The 11,197-nt window shown below is 44.0% G+C and overlaps 1 protein-coding gene across 2 annotated transcripts in view; it reads left to right on the top strand.

The window, feature by feature from the left end:
- Positions 1-275: 275 nt before the first annotated feature.
- Positions 276-11,197, top strand: part of ELF1 (E74 like ETS transcription factor 1) — a 69,660-nt gene continuing 58,738 nt past the window's right edge. The window contains exon 1 of one of the 2 annotated variants that reach the window (XM_075488758.1): positions 276-405. The gene's annotated coding sequence lies outside the window, so the exon portion shown is untranslated. Of the gene's footprint in view, positions 406-11,003; positions 11,196-11,197 lie in introns of those variants that run through there. The other variant, XM_075488765.1, reaches the window with a different exon arrangement.

The following is an 11,197-nucleotide window of genomic DNA, read 5'->3' as shown; positions in this document are numbered from 1 at the left end:
CGCCTCAGCGGCCGGGGCGATGGGGAGGGGAGCCGGGCGGGAGCTGCCGCCATGAGCCTGCCGCGGGCCTAAGCCGGGAGAGCAAGCCGCGCTTGGTCACGCTGCGCACACGAGGGGAGGCGAAGCGGGGCGCGAAGCCGGCCAGCCCCCTCTGCGGCCCGCGCACCCTGTCAGCACAGCCCGGGGAGCGCAGCGGGGCCGCCGCCACCTGCGGGCCGGGCTCGGCGGAGCGCTGGCCGCCGCCCGGGGCGTGTCGCGTCGAGCCGAGCCGCGTCGAGCCGCCCGGCCCCGCGGTGACTCACCGGCCGGGGCCCGGGCACCACTTCCCCCCCTCGACAGGAGCCATTTTAGCTGCACGAAGCTGCGGGGCGGCCGGGGCGGCGCCGCAGGCCCCGCGGCGAGGCGGTACGTGCTCCCCGGGGAGGGAAGGGCGGGCGGCCGGGCGGGGGGGGACGTGGCTTCCCCGGACTGCTGGCCTCCGGCTGCCTCGACGTGCTGCCCGTGCCTGGAGCAGCTCTCCTCAGCCGTCTGGGGAGGACTGGGGGGAAACGGGAACTTCTGGTAAAGTGCAGCAGCAGGGCACGCTTGGGAAAAACAAAAAATAAATCGAGCTGCGAGTAAAAGCGACGTTTCGGGGCAGCAGGACCGTGAGCTGCCTGTAGCTGAGCGTGTCGCTCCGGGCGAAGGGCACCGCGGCTGCTGCCGTGCTTCTCTGAACAGCACACCTCATAAGTGTTACAGCTGATTTGTAATTTTGCTGCAGTTTATAATTTTGTCACCTTTGAAGCGTGTGGAGGTGTCGGGCAGGCTGCTGATCCTTCAGCCGCCGCTCAGCTGTGTGTACGATAAACGAATTTTATTTATTCCAAAGCTACGTTTACCTGGACCCGGTTAGCACATAGCAGAGCATGGTCCAAAGCGATTCGGGTAAAGTGTTAGTAATCACTGTTGCGGCTTTGAGCACCTTTGCTTTGCCGTTCGCCCAGTGTGGTCCCGAGCGACTTTAAAATGGCAGGTTTGTCGTTTCATAGATGGATTGCTCTCTACACCCTCAACCTTAAATTGCGGTTCTGTTTCTGCCGAAACAAACGCATTCAATGGCAGCCGCCGACATGTCGTTTTAAAATAGAGGGAGTTAAATTGTTCTGTGCAGAAAAAATGGGCAGGTACGCACCCTTTTCCTAAAAATGATTAAGAAACAATAGTAATGGGGATGGTATACATGGCCGAGGGACAGACCAATTATAAAATGGGCTTAGTGGTAGCTGTAATGGGAGAAGAAAATCCCAGAGGTAATTGCGGTGCGTAAAATTGCTTTTTAAACTTTCAGTGGATGAAAACCACCTTGATTCTCCTAATTATGTACTTCTGAACTCTAGCACAATATTTTGAAAAAGAACGAGTGTTTCTGCCTTGTTTATAGTTGAACAGAAATGCAGGCTAGTATCTTTAGAAGCTTTGTCTGAGTATATAGCTTTATACCCTATATTTCAGTCTTTCAGCTGAGAAAGTAAGTTGAGTATCTTCTTACTGAAAAAGAAATGACAGGGAGCTCAAACTGTTGCGCACAGGGGAATACTTTCCAGTTTCATTTACTGTATGGAGCCTATATCTGAGAAGTATAATGGAGTCTTGCTTAATACTGTGATCAGTTGCAGGGGAGGGAGAGAGGGAGGCCACCATTAAGTAAATGGTCATGTTTTGGGTGAGGCTGTCTCTTCTCTTTAGCCTTTCCAGTGTTCAGCTGTATCTGCCTTCTGCAGCTCACGGTACCGTGTGTTTTTACCATCTTTTGATTTTCTCTTTTGCCTTTTTTCTTTCTAAAAGCAACATTTTTTGCAAGGGTTTGGGAGATTTATTTGGTGCATTGTTTCATGTTGAAAAATCCACAGAGGAACTGCTAAAACTACAGAGGAACCACTGGGGAAAAAAATTGTTTTGAGTTAGTGATAGAGTTATTTACTGAAAAATTCTTTAAGGTATTTGCATCTTCCTTTTTTTCGTCATGAGTTTTATTTTCAGATCTTAGGGCTGAGGCAACAAGTGTCTGCCGTGCTTGCAACTGGCAGAGCACGAGCTTCCTTTTCTTTACCTCTTTCCTCCCCTTCTTTCTGCTGTACCGGACCCTGTTGAGACATCCAGCCTTAAAAACTTGAGTTATCCTATGTTGGCTCCCAAGCTGCAGCTGCTTCTCTTGGGCAGAATGCTTTTTGTGTGCTAAAGGGTAAGTAGCTGCTGCTGCTTTCTCTCGAGCAGGGCTTCGTGGAGGAGCAGTTCCTCTTTGAAGGCAAAGCTGCCATGTTCAGGCTCTCTGGCTGCTGCACAAGGACTACGCCAGGGCTACAGAAGCATCTGGGGTGCAGTGGTGGAGCTAGGAAAAAGTGATTTGAAAGTCCTCCAGGCCTTGCTGATGACAGCTTGGACAGATCTTCTAGAAGGCAGAGAAGTGGATTAGAAGGGACAGAGAAATGGCGTTAGTTTTTGTTGATTTTTATAGCTGAAGCCTGGGTTTGTCTCCAAAGAAAAAAACCCCAACTTTTCTTTTTTCCCCCCACCCTAAGGCAGGGATCTTTCAGTTTGGATTGAGTTTGTGGTTGCTGAGCCATGGGAGTGGTATCATTAGATGCCAGTTAGCTTGAACATTATTTCCAGACCCATGCTTTTACAGAAGTGCCTGTTTTCTAATGTGCTCTTTTTTTCATTTGTTGAATACTAGAATTGCCAAGTCCGTGATCTTGGCACTCAAATGAGAAAAAAAAAAAAAGTAATCATCCAGATTTGAAGAATGTTGTTGGCCTGGTATAGCCTGATGTTTCAGTATTGCTGCAAACTCATACTTCAGTGGTGTGCCTTACTCTTTGGACACTTTTGTGGATTTAAAAAAAAAAAAAGTACACGAGGTGTATAAGTGTACCCTTTTCTCTCTTTTCAGCACAGCTGTATTCAAGGTTAGCTGACAGAAAAGACTTTGTAAGAAAAACTCAGGATTTCCCTCTGTATCAGAGGAGAAGCTTTGATCTCCAAAACAGCTTTCACTTCTTGCAAGCATTAGCAAAAGTTTCTCAGCTTTCGCTGGCAGATTTTGTTCTTTTCACTGACAGTTTTAGTAACTCGATGGAGTTTTGTTGGGTGTGTGAGGAGCAGCAAGGACTTTCCCCTGCTGGAGTGATTCAGCACAGGAGTGGCAAGAGGTAGAGTTCACGTTTCCAGCCTTGGTTACAATTTGCTCTGTAAGCGCTGAAACTTTGCTACCATACGCCAGTGCTTATCCTTTTAATGCCACTGATGTGCTTTAGAGATGATTTGCTTCCTTAAATCTTACTTAAATGTTGCTTTCTTAAATCTTACTTAAATGTTCCTTCACAGATAAAGTAGTTGACAGAGGCTACACACACTGAAATTTGAAGTCTTTTGCTTATCAAAGTGAGCAGCAGCCATGTGAAAGGCTTTAGAGGTTCTCACTCTTCTGACCTGACCGGGCTAATCTGTGTAGAGGTAAAAACGATTTATTCTTCAATATGGGCCTGTCCTGCAGCAAAGCTTCCCACTGTGTCAGCCTTTGTGCTAAGAGGATCCCATTAGATAGGGACTAAAGTTTATGCATTCTTACCTTGATGTGCTTTAGGCCTTAACTACCTACCAGCTATCTTTAGTGATGAATTGGATGGCTAGAGCTCAGGTCATCTATTTGCCCTTAAAGAGATCAGTCATCTTGGGTCACGTGTAACTTTGTACTAGGTTCAGGTTTGAATGTGAAAATGATAGCCATTTTGTTCGCCTGGAAAGAACCTCCAATTCTTAAACTTGCGTGTAAAAATGATTTCTTTCTGTATTGGGGGAAAAATACTACATTAAGATAATTTGCTAGGAATAGGAATGCTAAATACATAGGTTGGAAACTGTGGGAAAGGGTTGTTTTTAGATGGATTGAATGTCACTGTCTGCTTCTATAATTAGACATTTTAGTCTATTTCTAGAACACCCTATATTTAACTCATCGTCAACATTTCTGTGTGAATATACCAAATACATTTTTTATTTTGAGGGGAATGTTTTGCGCTTCTTGAATGGTTACCGTTAGCGTACTAACGGTCTCATCTCTTCATTTGCGAGCTCTTTCCGCATTTGCCTCACTTACCTTCTTGCGTGGTAGTGGTTTGACTTCTTAAGCGGGCTCAGTATAAATGTCATCCCACATGAGACTGGGTTTCAGAATTGGAAGAAAGGGGTGAGCTTGGTTGATTCAAATTGTTGTCTGCTGTTGAGAGAAAAAAAAATGTTAATATATATTGTGGCTGCGTATACTGGTTCGTCATGCTGTATGTTCCTCTAGAGTTAGTTGTGTTTTTCATGGGATCTTTTGACAGACTTAATAAAGCTGACAGGTTAGGAGAAAGCTACCTTGCTTTTATGAGCTTTGTATCAAGTCACTTCTGCTGTTCTCCAGTTCCCAGCTATCTCGATGTTTATTCAGTTTTATATTGCAGCTGGGGAAAGAAGCAGCAAAACCTGATTGTGAAACTACGGTTACAATTTGTGATACCCAGGGCTGACCGCTGTCAGAAAATTAATGTTTAACTTGCTTTTCCAAGGAGACTCAATTTCAAATTAAAAGCAAGTTGACAAGGATACTGTTAGTTTTCTTCTCTTTGTGCGTGCTACATGTGCTGCACTAGATAATTTTGGAGCTAGCAAGAATAGTTTCCCAAGGATGTGATGGCACGGTTTGTTTTTAGTGGAGGCTGTCTTTCTGACCAGAAGATGACCCTCTTAGGAAGAGCTTTCATGAAAACTGTATCTTGAAGGCACCAGGGCTTGCACGTTGTCTGCTGAAGGCAGAATTTTGCCTGACATTGTCCTCGGAGGTGGTGGTTACGTTATCCACTCCCATTCTCTTGGTATGTTTGCTGTTTTGTGCTGTTATTTCCCTCTCCCTCTCCAGAGCCTCTGTAAAATATTTACTCTCTGTAGCTATTCAAGCTTTGTCATGGTGCCTGTAAATTAAGCATACAAACGAGGGTATTAGCTATCAAGAAAATAATTACGAAGCTTACATGCTGTGGAGTGCAGAGGGTGGCAAACCTGCACAAATTGCAAGAATTTACTTCCCTGTCTCCTGGTGCCCCCGAACCAGCTTCTCGAGAGCTCTGGGAGCCCAGCAAGGGGCTCCAGGTGCCTTCGGTGGAGTGCTACTGAGAGGCCGCCATCCTGTTTTTTTCAAAAAAATAACCAACATTTGTTTATTTCAAAAAGAGAAAAGAAGGAACTGTAGAGAGGAAGTGTCTGTTTGGGGGCTTTTTTTCTTTACAAAGGTGGTTTAGACATATGAATGAAAATGAAACTTTCTGTGTTGAGAAACAGTCTAAAGTTTGACCGCTAGGGATGGCTTGCGGCATTTTTAAAAATACTGGCCCTTTTGTATTAAAAAAAAGTCTATTTCTTCTAGTATCAGCTAAAAGCAACAATGAAATAAGTTGCTTTTGAAGCAACTAAGTGAAATACAATTTTAATTTGTTCGATGGGGCTGTAATATAGAAAGCCATTAATTTAGACCATTTAAAAATGGGCTGTGGAGGGATTTCCTGAGAAGAAAACCAAGAAGAAAGTTACTGTTCGTAGAGTATTTTCCTAAATGTGCACTTCTGAAAGACGTATGTCTAATTATGAATGCTTGATGTAATATAACATTCTACCATTTGTTTTTATAAAAAGCTACTTGTCTTTTAATACGGCCCTTCAAATGAGCTGTATGAAATGTTGTTTCAGTGGTAATGGTCTAGAAATAATTCTCAACAGTAAGAAATGTCGGAAGACTTTTGCCAAACTACAAGATAAGGGCTCGGTCTTGTAGATGTTTTGTTTAAAAATAATAGGGATATTTGCAGAAAAGGTTAATACTTTTGAAGCCACGTAGTTAGAAAGGGTACATTTTGTGTCTAGATTCTGATGTTTGTAATGTTTAAAGCTCCTCTTATGGGTGCCCTCTGTTCAGGTGGACTTAGGAAGCATTTTGTTAATTTGTACTGCCAGGCTTTGTAAACAAAAGAGCTGTGACGACATTTTATTGATATACTGTGATTTAAGATGTGTGTGTGGTGATTTAAGATGTGAGGGGAGAGATGGTAGCAGTTGTTAGTTGCAAATAGCTAGCTGGGTAAAATAGCCACTGCCCTGAGAGAAGAGACGCAGAACCACTGATGCATACATGGTGCATGGATGCAGTGTGTCTGGGGAGGGGGAAATCAATGGGAAGTTTTGTGGGTTCATTTTTGCTGCCTTATGTGAGGATCTCTAGATGGGGTGAAATCAGGAAAAAAGACTGTGGAGAAAGCAGCTTGCTTTCTGACAGAGGCTACCTTGGAAGAACCTGTTGTTACACCATCTGTCATGAACAAGCCTGTTATTTACTAACTAGATGGGAGAATGATGCTAGTGCCTCGATGCTGTCTCCAGTATCTCCACACACCATGTGCTTACCCAGCTTATGTGCCCACTGAAGGTGCTTCGTCCTCACCCCAGCTGCTCGTTTTCACTCTTAAGCGAAGGTTGCGTGCGTAACCACCCCGCATGCTTGGCGGCACATCCCGTTAAACCCATGCGGCAATGGTTTACGTGGGTATGCCCTGAAGCACAGAAGGGAGGTTTGGACCGAGCAAGTTTTACTCGGGTAATGAACTGTCCTGGAGGTGATGGATTGTAAATCCTTAAACGGCTCATTTAGCATCTGCCCGGGCCTTTAGCTTGCCCTTAGGTTCCTGACTCAACAGTAAGCTGCACTAGCTGAGCTAAAGTTGCAATTTAAACTCTAGACGTACATTTTTGTGAGCATGTGAACTTGCACCACTCTAATTTAATTTAAATTAGTGAAACAGTTAGAGATGGGCTTGATTGTTCCTAGATGTTTCCATGGCAGGAGTACTCATCCAGCTGCCTCAGTGCTGCTTGAGGGGTGCCACCCTCATTTTTCCTAACTGACAGCATAGTTTTTTCCTAGTGTTTTATTGCTCTCCCCTCCCATTCGCAGTCTGAACTGTTCGTGTGAGCAACCCCTTATCTGGTTCTGCTAAGATGAGCCAAGTTGGCAAGTCAGGTGTCCACGCCATGGGAAGTTGCTGGGCTGGTTGACTGAACCAGGTTAGGGATTGATTTCGGAGTGGTGGAGCTGGGGAGTTTGTAAGAGCTGGGGTTGAGAAATAAGGGGGAGAACAAAATAGCACAGTTGTCCTTGGAAGAGGACCGTTGTCCATGGCCAAAGCTTCAACGAAGTGACAATTAGGACAGTTAACTCTCTTCTACACGTCACATCTAAACTCTCCTAAAAACTTGTTTTCCAAATGAGTTGTGTGAACAACACAGCTAGATCCTTCTGATTGAGAGGAAGAGTGTGTTAACTAATGAATTAGATTTTGTAGAGGCGTAAGTCTCGATAATATAAAATGGGAGGAGAAGGTGTTTGCTTGTTGGTTGGGGAAAATGTGCAAATAAAAGCTTTTGGTGGAGGGAGAAACTTGGGCTATTTGTTCTTTTTCCTTCTGGGAGAAGAGAGGGAAGGAAACGCAGGGATGAGAACTGCACCGCTGTGTTTGTTTGAAAGAATGTCATCTTCTTGCTTTGTTTAAAAATATTCTAGTTGTTCCTGTCTGCTAAATCAGGTTATTGAAATGAAATTATGACCTTTGCTCTGAGCCTGAAACAATACAGGAGAAAAGCAGGTGTTTGGGAAGATTAAAGCTCTTACCTCAGCTAGAAAATGTTCAGATAGAGCTGAAGCTCTAAGGATGCCATATTCTTGCTGAGACTAAAAATGTAAGAACGAGGAAGAATTTTAAAAGTTGATTATGGTCAGTTGCCAAGAGCAATGCTGTGATAAATTATTAACTCATTGCACTGTACTGCCTCGTAGTGCAAACAGAGTAGCTGGTTATTGTGCTCTGCTTGGTAAGTCAACACTGTAAAAAATTCCTTGGTTATCTGGAAAATGTCTTCTTTGGGGTGTTTATTAAAGGGACACTGTAGGATTAAAAATCATGTTCCCCTCTGTTGAAGGTGGTTAAAACAAATAGAAATATGTGAAGGCAGTTTCTTTCTTGCTGTCCGGGAAGCCTGGTCAGTGGGTGCCGATCAGCTCGGTTTCACTTTTGCTCCTCTCTATATGGCGCTTCGCTGAGGTGTGATCCCTCCTACCTCCCCAAAAAACACACTGGTAGCAAGGCAGTTAGACTACTAGTTGCAGAGACATGAGACAAGTTGACTCATAGCTGTTCTGCAGGAAAAGCAGTTCTGTGGAGACCACTCCTTCCCTGTTAGCTGTAACCGAGTCAGAGGAAGAAATGCAGGGGCAGGCTGTTCAGAGCAGGCGGGTGCCTTGCTGATGCCACGCAGCAGCAGCTTCGAGGAATAAATTTTCAATTTTGTAAGAACTGAGACATCCTGATTTTTGTTTTGCTTTTATAAATATAAACACCACAACATTTACCTTTCCATTTTTGCTTAAAATATACAGAGCTTGAAAACTTAGGCTATCTTAAGGTGCCTCAAAATAACTTAAAAAATAATACCCCCACCTTTATTCTAGCCATATGCTTGTGTTATATTAAATTTTTTGCTAATTTAATAGTGTATAATCAATATAATACAGATTATTATGCTTGTAAATATAACTTTTTTGGTGTTATGCTTAGAGCTAGTACAATAGTAATACACCATGAAAATAAATACATATGAGAATTTGGAAATGTTTGTTGTAATAAAATCTGTAGTTCATTAGCAGGACACAGACGAACTTTCAGGCTTAAAAAGAATATTCAGCTTGAGAGTAAACCGTTTCTGGATCAGTGTCAGCATCTGCCACCCCGGATTTCTTACGAAAACATTGAATCCTGCCAGTGCATGTTGCAAGATATGACCAACGTGACTTACAAACTAAGAAGAAAATCTACAAAATGCTGTTGGCTACATAGTATTGTTGGAATCTGAGATGGAAAATTCTTTTTTTTTATTTCTCTTCTAAGTCCTTTTGCCAATCCAGCAAAATTTAGTAAGGTTCGAGATCATGCTGCAAGGCTTTTTTGTTCAGAAAGGCTTTTGAGCAACCATTATTTTCTATCTTTTTTTAATTTGTTGGCTGCTTGGGATTACTTGAGTATTTGTCAAGGGTGGGACTTGTGTCTTAAGTGGACGTCAGAAATGCTGCAGAAGTGAGCTTCTGCTACAAGTGCTTCCGCTGGCTTGCTGTTAGTGTCTGATGGGTCCTGGTTTAGGGCTTTCGTTCCGACTTTCAAGGCATGAAGAGGACAAGCGCCCAGTGACGTGGAGAGACGTAGTTTGTCTTTTGAAGCACTGGACAGCTGCGGTTCTCTGGGATAACCCAGATGGTCACAGAGCTCAGATGGGAGCACGTGAAAGCTGGGGACAAAGCGTGCTTTGTCGGAGGATCCTAGTTACAGAATAGGTTTCTCGCTAGAAATGAGGAGAATTTGGAGCCTGGTCATTTTCAGGAAATTGCAGACCACTGACTTTGAGATGGCTGTTCTGCTAACAGTGCCAGGCACCATGTGAAGGCATTTTTATTCCCAGCTCGTCTAGGATGGGGATGGAGAGCACCTTAGGATGGAGAGCCTCAGTTCCATAAAGGGTAAAATGTGCCAGGAACTCATGAAATCCAGTGAAGACTTTTTTACTGCTTTTAAGTTCACGCAGAAAATGCTCCTAGACTATAGCAGTAGACGATAGTGTTAAATATACTAGATATCTACTGGTTGATATATTTCCCAACTTAATTACACGAGTGACATGTCTTCTGTGGCTTTAGATGGCAACTCTGCAGATATAGCTCAAGATTGGTTTTCCTCAGTTTTATACCACCAGCTGGCCATTGGTGGAGGAAGGATACAAGGCCATCTTAATAATTTCTCATCCTACCTGGAAGTATAGTTTTTAGGCTGGCTAAGGAGAAGATGTTTTCTGACAGGTGACATTATGGGGTAATCTGAGACTGAGCAGAAGACTACATAGAGAGGGGCTGAGTATAGCACGTTGCTTCGCATGTAGATACTGTAGAAATTACAGCTGTGCTGGATTTTCTGCTTTTCACTGAAATTTTGCTTTGTCTAGCAGTTGGTTCTTTGCTTGCTTAAGCTATGTTAATTCTTGTGCTTATCCTGTTGGTGCTAAATGCTTCTTCAGCATTTCAATTTTGTGGTAAACTAACAGGTGTTACTCTAGGTATTAGTGTTAGAAAAGCCCCATAGATCATCTAACTTGTCCCCTTTTCTAGGACAGGGTGGTCCCATTAAGTAGACATGCTGGTGCTGTGTTTGGCAGTGTGGTTTCTGCCACTGGTTGTGGTTCATTTCTGAAGATTTCTGCCTGTTTGCTTCTTCATCTGTTAAGTCAAGTAACATGGTTTCTTGTGCTGTACAAGCCTGTTTGAGAAAGGCCAGACTCTAAAACCTCCAGAGCTGGCTTGTGTGCTGGGCCATGCTGGACGAGAACATGCCACCAGCATCTTATGCCCTGCTTTGGTGGCCTTCTGGGGCCACATTTCAATACACTTAACCTGCTTACTGTTTATCCATCCAGCTGGCTGGCTTTCTGTGCGTGGGCTTAACTTATTTAAATTTTTTCTTTTTTTTTAGAAGGTGTCACGGAGTTTCTCCCCGTCGTGGGAGGCTGTGGCCCATGCAGGAGGACAGGCGCTCTCGGTGACAAGCACGCGGTGGGGGAGACATGGCTGTGCAGGCAGGAAACACTCATCACTGGGTCCTGGTATCTTTGGCTGAGCTTCCTGTCAGTTAAACCACGAGCAGGGGAGCAGATGCACCCAGAGATGACGACTCCGCTGTCTGCCCCAGGCAGCCATTGTGTAACAGACTGTCTTCTCAAGAGTTTACTCGTGCCTGTCTGCTTTTGACTTTGTTATCCATCTCAGACCCATGTTTAGATACCTGAGAGTAAAGATCAGAATTTAATTAGTTCAACAGAAAGCAGTACTTGAGCTCTTGAAGCATGAACTGTAAAAGAGTAACCATGGGAGTTATCCTAATGCAATGAGGGCTGAGGTCCAGTGTTTCTTTTTCCACTGCTGCCAGTGTAGGAGTTTTTAAATGCGTATGAGAAACGGACAGATTGGGCACGAAGTCATGCAATTTCATCAATATCTTTCTGGGCAGATAATTGCTAAATTACTTGACCCAGT

This window comes from Mycteria americana, chromosome 1, assembly GCF_035582795.1.
Source record: "Mycteria americana isolate JAX WOST 10 ecotype Jacksonville Zoo and Gardens chromosome 1, USCA_MyAme_1.0, whole genome shotgun sequence".
NCBI lineage: Eukaryota > Metazoa > Chordata > Aves > Ciconiiformes > Ciconiidae > Mycteria > Mycteria americana.
This window is presented reverse-complemented; position numbering and strand designations above follow the sequence as displayed.